This window comes from Lepeophtheirus salmonis, chromosome 4, assembly GCF_016086655.4.
Source record: "Lepeophtheirus salmonis chromosome 4, UVic_Lsal_1.4, whole genome shotgun sequence".
Taxonomy (NCBI): Eukaryota; Metazoa; Arthropoda; class Copepoda; order Siphonostomatoida; family Caligidae; genus Lepeophtheirus; species Lepeophtheirus salmonis.
This window is the reverse complement of record NC_052134.2, coordinates 15024504-15033942: the sequence shown is the minus strand read 5'-3', so window position 1 is coordinate 15033942 and position 9439 is coordinate 15024504.

Sequence of the window (9439 nt, the reverse complement as noted above, 5' to 3'; positions counted from 1 at the left end):
AACAAATCTAGTTTATTTTTGTTTGAGTTGTCGCTGGGAGGCGTAAAATGAAACCTTGTAATCTAAAATAACGGGGATGACATCGTAATTAAATCTTAATGCAAATTTTGAGTACCCATTCTGTTTATACTAGTGATGATAAAAACGGATAAAGACCGTTTTTATATACCAAAGTTGGGCCAAATTGATTACAACTATAGCTCAGATTGGTCTCCAGACCAAAAACTATATAAACGTTAGTTGTACGAATATCCTTCCTTTGAAACTACATTGGATATTATTATAAATTTAATCTCGAACTGAACTTTTGAAATTTGTTCATCAATGTAGTAGTTGACCACAAGGAGAACCCAATTAATCATTTCCATAGATTCTTGGCTAAGCAACCATAGAGTAGAATTCTTTGTATAAAAACCTGTCAACCATAATGCAAAAAAAAAAAAAAATCATCCAAATAGTACGACTTTCCTTGAGAAATGCAATCATAATTTATAAATAATAGGATATTGCACAATGATTTGTTTGAATAAGGTTTTCAACGGACTTTTTATTAAGAAGGGAAAAATCCTTAGAGATGAATCTTCCCATGCAGTTTTCATCATTGCTTTGGTCCGCAAAAATTGTAATATGACGTCAAGCTTCAGAGAAGGGGACATTTGCTCATGATATTTTATACGATTATAAAATTTTAACATATGTAAAACAAAAATATAATACTATAAACATTAAGAAACATACTTAGAGTCAGCAAGGATATGAAGAAGCCAAAGTTGTAATGATCAGTAGAGGTAAAAAAATAAAAATATTCATAGAGCAAATATTTTTATTTTTAAATATTATTTGAAATGTGATACATTACGATGAAATTGATGACGTAATTTTTATCAATAGACTTATTAAAAAGAAAAAAACAGCAAATTTATGTAAATCAATATTAGCATTCAAGGAGGAAATTACAATGACTTGCCTCACGTATCGGATCTGTTCCAAGTAATCCCACACGTAAGATTTTTGGACTCATCAGAGATGAATAATTAACTAACTCAAAGTTTTTAAGGAGGATAGGACTTACAAATACAATAAGAATGCAAAATAGATTTAAAGCTGAGGGCTTTATTAGAAGGGGTTAGATTTTATATAGTGGATTTTTTCCTTGTTTATTAATGAATAGCTAATGTCTCCAAAAATAAAAATATAGCTGGAACTATGGTCTTGGGCATTGTGGAGTCTGCTTTTTCCATTTTTGCTGAGAGGAAGGAACGGCTCAACTCACATGCTTACATTGAACACCTGGATAAGAAAGTCTACTTTGGACAGAGAAAAGTTTTGGGGACAACTTTGTTTTACCTCCCTATGAATCATCGCGCCACTAGGACCAAAATCTTCCTGAATGACAAATTTCCGGACATTTGGGACCTCAACATGTGGCCACTCTCCAATCCAGACACAAACCCCATAGACTATTCTTTTTAGGCATGTCTAGTTGAAAGGGTGTGTGATACATCTCACTGGAGTATCCAGCCTCTATAGGCTTCCATCAAGAAAGAATGTACCAAGCTCAAATTATACCTCCAATTGAGGTGATTTTTAGAGCTGAGGGCTCACATAGTGAATATAAGTTATGCTGGGCACTTATTTCAGATGATTTTGTAGAATACACATCCTCACAAAGCCTCCCGTTAAAATTGTATTCTTAAAAATTGAAAATAATAAAATGTGTACCAATAGCTAAGATCTAGATGTTCAAATTATTTTATTTAATAAGATTTTCAAAAGATACTTGAGTTCATAGAGGAAAATTTACGATAAAGGAAGATTTTTGTAGTTACTACTGGAATATATGTATGTACTTTAATTTTCAAAAGCTGTTATCAATATTATTTTATTCTTGAAGAGAGAACATTCACATATGTATTTATAAAGTAACACATGAGCTGAAAAGTCTCGGGCTTAAAAAAGAAAACACATTTTTTTTTTGTTCAAAATTGTATTTAAAAAAAATGTTATTATTAAATATTATTTTTTTAGTCACCATAACACTTGTCAATCCACTTCTTAGCTTAAATGGTATTTTCCCTCAATAAAAAGTATTGTAAATTTAAAGCACGAAATTGTTTTTGGATAATATTTTTGGAAATAACAAAAGTAGCGTCACACTTAGTGCAATAACTCACAAACTAAAAAATGAGGTGAATAAATAAATTTAAAAAAAAAGTAGAACCATCCAAAGGCTTCTGCAGGATTGTATATATATATATATACATATTATTTTTTTTAGGGAGGAGGGGGGGCATGGCTGTTGGAATTAAAAAAAATTAAAATCTAAAAACTACAATTTTTGATCATAAGTTTTAAAAATTAAATGTTTTGGAAAAAAGAATTGAAAAGTTAGATTAAATTTTGAATACTAAATTCAACTGGGCAAAAAAAAAAAGGGGAAACATTGCCCAGAGACATAAGCCCTACTCTAACAGACAAACGTCACCGTTATATAATTTGCCTCTCTCATTTGAAAATTCATAATGATGCCGGCAGAGTAGGATCAAGCAGATTTATTCCTCCTGTGTATGCGAAAATCCCTTATTAATTAAAAATGTACTTCTTTAATACACTCATATTTCATAATTCATCAAATATTTATTGAAGTATTTATTTGCTCACTTGATACTTTTTAAACAGTAATTATAGTAAAACTATTCAGTATTCAAGATACAGAGAAGAAATTATAATTTTTTCTGCATTTTTCATGAACTATTATTTTGAAAAAACTGCAAAAAAAAAAAAAATACAATTACTTTTTTGTCTGGTCACGGATATCTACACACGCACAAATAAAATCCACTTTCGTTTTTGACTACTTCCATTATAAAATGCAGGGAGAAAATGACAGACGTACATACGCACATAGAAAGAGTATTTTGGAATGAATAATACTAAGGTAATGAAAGAGACCTACCTTGTAATGATCTCCTAACACTTTTACGTGAAATTGAAAACCTTGATACAATTCAATTCAATGTAAACTGCCTCTTGATCATTCAATGAAAGGGCCTGGGATATATATCTATATATAACGGGTCCTGCAAAAGTTTACAGACTAAAAAGAATAAATAAAACAATGATTTTATAATTTTGTTTATTATGCATTAAATATCCAAAACAATTTTACAAATATCATTTACCGAGTGGTCCATTCAATTATGAACACTTTGAGTTTTATACTTCAACAAGATATAATTCATTAATTAACAATAGAATTCCAACAAAATTAATACAATAAATAGATGTGTGTCTGACCTCCCTTAATTTTTACTGTAACCCCCCTTAGCGGTAATGATGGTTACCATGCAACGGCATAAGGTTTAGTAGCCGTTTCGTATGTATTCCTCTGACATGGCAGCAGACTTATATTTGGAAAAGTCCTCTGAAGCCTCAAAATTTGGCTGTTGGATTCTACGAGTCTGGAACTCTACTTACCACTAGACTCTATAGTCCAGGGAATTCAGATCTGGTGATTCGTGCGGCCAAGAGTTCACAAAAAAGTAGAACTGAACGAATGGAACACTTTTTAACTACCTTTGCTGTCAGGAGTGGTACTTTTTGGGTTCGTTTTTTTATCGTTTTCTCATATAAAATATTTGATATTGCCAAAATCAAAAAAATATAAAAAATAATAATAACAACAAAAATTTTCTAACAACATTTTTCAAACAAGTTTTTTATCTCTTCTAAGAAAAAAGGTATTTCTTAAATTTACAAATATTTATTGTCGCTTTTAATTAAAAATTGGAAAAGTCGTCGCTACAACTCCATATCGATTAAAAAAGTTAACGACTTAATTGCATCCTGACGCCTGTATCTGCAAAGATTGTTTGTCATAATTTGCCTCGGGAGCCGTACATATGACATCAGACTAAGCTCTTTCAGCTGTCGTAAATTTTTTGACCTCGAAACTTCTATATTTCTTCCTATTCACATTTTAGACCTCGTTGGATCTTCTTGTATGACGTCTGGATATCCTACACGGCTAATTAGTCTCTCTCAAATGGCTGAAAATATCATCTTGTTTTTCCCTACAATTTTTTTGCGTTTTTTCATTAGCTTAATGATCCGGATATTTACTTTTACGAAATCATCAATCGTGCAATTTGACCATTGCTCTATAATCAAATAAACGATTCATTGTCTTTGATATCTTTGTATTAACATTTTTACTCCAGTTAAAATATGTTATAACATATTTAAAAGCTGAAAACTTAAAAAAATCAGTAGCACCAATAAAAAAAAATCATCAATGTGCATTTAATTTAAACTTCAAAAAGCGGGTATTAATATGTGTCGTTCTGTAGATGCAATGTGATTAATCAAGTCTTATTTGTAATTGTATAAGAAAGAAGTGTCTGTAGTTTTTCCGTATCTATTGGCCAGATACTAGAAATATGGGTAATCATTACGTAAATGGAAAACCGGCCATTGGTCTCTACAATCATTGTGTTCGCAGTGAGCTTCACATTTTCAATAGGCCCACTACACACACAAAAAAAAAATCTGGACACAATGGATTAAAAAAGACCATAAGAAAGTTTGGCCTTTTCTAAAAAGGTCATTTCGAATAAATAAAAGATAATATTTATTTTTATAAAAATAAACAGTTTTCGATCAAAATTGTTATTAAAAAATTTAATTGGATCTTCAGCATTTTTGTTTTATAAAAAATCATTTTTTTTATCTTTATCCCCACCAAGATTGCGATTTTGGCCTTGTAAAATCCGTTTCCTATCCAAGAATAGCTAAGGCTGACACTTCTCGAATGTTCTGAAAATTATTATTTGATTTCAAGTAGAGTAGAAATTTTCAAAAAATATTTTTGAGGTGTACGATTAATATTCAGAAAATTGAGTAAAATCAGTTTTTTTTTAGTTTGAGCAATATTCTAATCCAATACTACAGTGAATATACCGAATTAAAACACTCTTTATTCCACTATAATGAACTCATTATAAAATTGAAAACGTCAAGGCTGAGCTGGGTCAGATTACTTAATACTACTTAGATAAAATCATATATCCATATACACCTATATGAACGTGGATATATATAAATATATATATATATTAATACTTCCAAGTATACAATTACATTGCCCGGATAATTAGCCTTAAATGATTTATTTTAAAGGAATATTTTATTCATTTTAATAATAGAAGTAGTAAAAATAAATCCTTTTTTTTTTCGAATAGTGTGATTGGATTACGCTAGAGTTTATTAGAAAATTAAGATATCGTACTATAAAAACTTTTTTATATAGTTTTGTGATTGTTTGACTCAGTATTGATGGAGAGTGCGTCAAAGATGGAGGCTCAAAGAGAAAATATGCCAAATTTTAGAATTTGGCTTCTAACAAGGCAAAAACGCAAGCCAAGAGACAGAAAATGTAAATAGTGTTTATGGTCTTCATACTATAGCACAGGGGTTGGCAACCTATGGTACGCGTGCTACTTCTGGCATGCAGAGGTATATTCAAAGGGACGCGCAAATTAGAACATATTCTCGTAGTTTGTGTATGTTTTTTTACCAATATTGTTGATAGTGGCGCACTCATTGACTAGAAATGTTAAAGTTGACATTCCATGACTCAAAGGTTGCCTATCCCTGGTGAATCAGCTAATTACACCTAATCTTTTTGGGTTCGTCGATTGTATTTGCGTAATTTTAATATCAAATGTGAATTTTTGTAATTAAAAAAATGGTTCTAGGTCATGTTACCATGAACATTTTCCCCGCCGGTAATTTTTCTTAGAGGGTTTTTTGCATATTAATTAATGGGTTCGAACTTTAATTTTGAATTACGATCAGATGAATTATATAGCTGGGAGCAGAAGAAAAAATCAAAATGATATCAAAATTATCATTTATCAACCATTGATTAATAGATTTTATAGTCAGCCATGTTCTTTTTAAATTTTGAATTGTATACATTCAGTTGGTCCATCATTTTTTGGGATTTCAAATATTATCACAAAATAGAAGACTTGCTTAAAATAGCATTTGATGCTGATATAAAATTAAAACTATGTAAATATTATTGTGTTATAACTTTAACAAAGTTCATATGAGTTGACCAACAGGAATTTCTCATCAAGAAGGATATTTTTCGCTGTTTTAAATGTAGAAAATGCTCTCCTCTTTATAACACTAAGGGAGAGTGAGGATCCTTGTTACGGAGGAAAATTGTTAGACAGCCAATAACTTTAAAATGAAAATTTACTAGCACCCCTGTTCTTATACAATTGAATTCTTCCTTTGTTTATCAAACCTGGATGCTTAAGCTAATATAAAATTTTGAAATTGAAATTATTGACGGTAAAAGTGAATATTTTACTGAAGTTTTTGTTGAGATATTAAACATGAGATTTTACTTTATATTTTATTGAATGTCATAGTCTAGCATGTTGTTCAATTAATTAATATCCTTCTAATATATTATAAGTTTCAATATTTAGTTCATGCTAAAAAAAAAAATTGGAATTATCTGCCTTAAGTAACTACCTATGTCAGGTTGCCCAGGCTTTGAATTATCTTTTAAATTGTGAAAATTATGACAGTTTAAAATAAATGATTTTTTTATAACATGTATCCTAACTCTCCCCTAAATAATTCATTTCCCGCCAAAATCATATAAAAACAGTAACAAGTGTTTTAATTCAGTAATATCATATGTCGCACTCCGGTCTTCTCTTCGTGCTATTAAAAAAAATTAAAAGGAACGGTGAGCACCTCTCAAAATTCTTGAGCAATAGCAGGAGAGGACTCCCATTTTATACGAGCAATAAAATTGCTTAGATTTTCCCTCATTTGTATAAATTTATATAACTTTTTCTATTTCTACCTCTTATGTGATAACTTAAAAAAATTGAAAGTGAAAGAGCATATTTATAGATTGCGAGAAAAGACGGGTTGAGTTATGTCTCAAGATAAGCTAGAATATTTTTTCAATGCTGTATCTGTGGCTCTCTGCTGTCTTCGGTTGACGAGTTTGCCTCTCTTGTAGTTGGCTACTCTATGAAGACTCAGACATTGGTTCCCTCAGAGACACCGCCAGCTCCTCTGGGTGTGGAGATGACGTTGGAAAATAAATCTTTTTTTTTTGTTAACGAATTTTCCCAACTAAAACACGATTAACTAATATTTTTAATGTGGTAAATTGACATATGATCTCAAAATCTCACGCAAGCAAATGTTAAAAAACTTCAATTAGCTCAAGCTAATTATCTGGTTTAACTTGAGGATAGTAAACGAAACACGCTGTTTGGGAACCACTGCCCATTAGCATTTAGTATCGTCTTTTTTGTATGTGGTAATGTGAATTCTATCCATTTAAAAATTGTTAATAAGCGTAATTTGAATATTTGGCAGAATTGTCGTTGGAACTAATCAAGTACAAACGTTACCTTCTGATTTATACATACTTTCGTCTGAATCGACTGTTTCTGTTTGACAGGATATTGTTGGTCAGGTGAAAAGCGTGGGTATATTCTTGTAATTGCATTTGATAGAACCAGATTTTTTCGTAGTCAAGTTTATTAACTGGAATCGAAAAATGACTTTGGGACCTATATAACGATAAAACCCACTTGTTGGCTACATCTAGTTATCCATTGTTCAAAGATTTATAATTTTTTACTGATTATCCAAAAGTTACCCTTCTCGTCCAAATTGAGATTGTTTGTGACAATCCTGAAGAATTAGAGGCAGATAAATTAACATCAAGCTTTATTCCAATGCAGACAAAATTCAAAAGAAATAAAACCACAATGGAAATTGTAGAAAATGTTATGAATTTAGAAAATACCTCTTTAGACTTTTTTAACACTTTCTCAAAGATTCAAAGATATTCTAATAAAATAATACACTTCTACAGCCTTGGTTACCCTTGCGAGAGTGTTTTCTAAAGGTGGTTAATTATCTAAGAATAGATACCAAATTTCAAAGATGAAAATTTTGAAAAAAAACAAAACTTTTATAATAGGTGGAGGGGGGTTAATTCATGAAATGACCAAATTAAATTTTAGTACAACTTTTCAGATAAAAGAGAATCTTTTAAGCACTCTGAAAGAGGTCAAAACCAAAAATACCCTTTGAAGACTAAAACTTTACAGACAACATTTTCATTAAAATACAACAAAAAATTTAGTAAACAGGTCAACCAAGTTTAATAAAAATACAAGGTTAGACCATCATGTAATTGGGCTTACTAGAATTTTCAATCTGATGTATCGTACCAACTGCTGGACAAGAAAAACGGATTTTGACAAAACACGCAACTACTCATCTACTATGACGTCAATCTTAAAAACGTAACGAAACATCAGTCGTACAGGCGTTATCGTATATACTTATATTTCTATTAACCTTGAGGTAGCCCTAAAAATTGGACATCTTAGAACACACGCTAAAATAAAAATCTAGAATAATTTCACTTTTTTATGTGACCTTTTACCTTTCATATGACCTTAAAACTGTACTTAATCAACTAAAAAGATTTATCTAACAATTAATTTATTATAAAAAAGGTTTAATGATCACGATATTTGCAAGTTTTTTCTTATTACTTCGAAATAGATTTAAAAAATACGCATTTATGGGTAAAAAGTAATTTTTAAGGGTCTTGGCTGAAATATATATTTTTTCTAGAGTGCTTAAAAGATATTCTTACATCCGAAAAGTTGGGCTAAAATTGAATTTATTAATTAAAAAATTGTAATATGATCACCCTGCTAATAATTCAATATATAAAACTGTCTCTATAGATTCAAGATCATCTTTTATTAATTGCGATTCAAACTAAGAATATAGCTAATCAATAAAGATATGGAGTGATGACTTAATCCCTTAAATTTTCTCATGACATGCCTATCTAGATGTGTGTACATACATTATTAATGTACATTAGTATCTTATCAAGAATACAGTATACTTCTTATATCATGTTGATAATTATCTAATATGAACCAACATATTTGAATTAATAAAATGTATTAAACGGGGTCGTGCACTACAATTGGAACATACTTTGAGCCCATCCAGATTCTGAACAAATGCAATATGCCAAATTTTTTGGTTTTATTTAATAGCATAGATGTCAATACAGGGGCTTCTGCAGGATTATATTTATATGTATATATATACTTTTTTTTGGGTGGGGTCTTCGAATTGAAAAAAAACAACTAAGAAGTTAAAAAATTTTGTAAAAAAAATTCAAAAAACTATAGCCACTCAAAAAATGTTAAAATCGATAGCTGCGTATTATTTTTTGGAAAAAAATTCTAATATTATTTTTTTTCTAAAAATCCACAGCTGTTCATACAAAATTCAATTTTTTGTTGAAAAATTTCAAAAAATCTATTTTAGCTATTTAAAGAAAATTAAATGTTTTGGA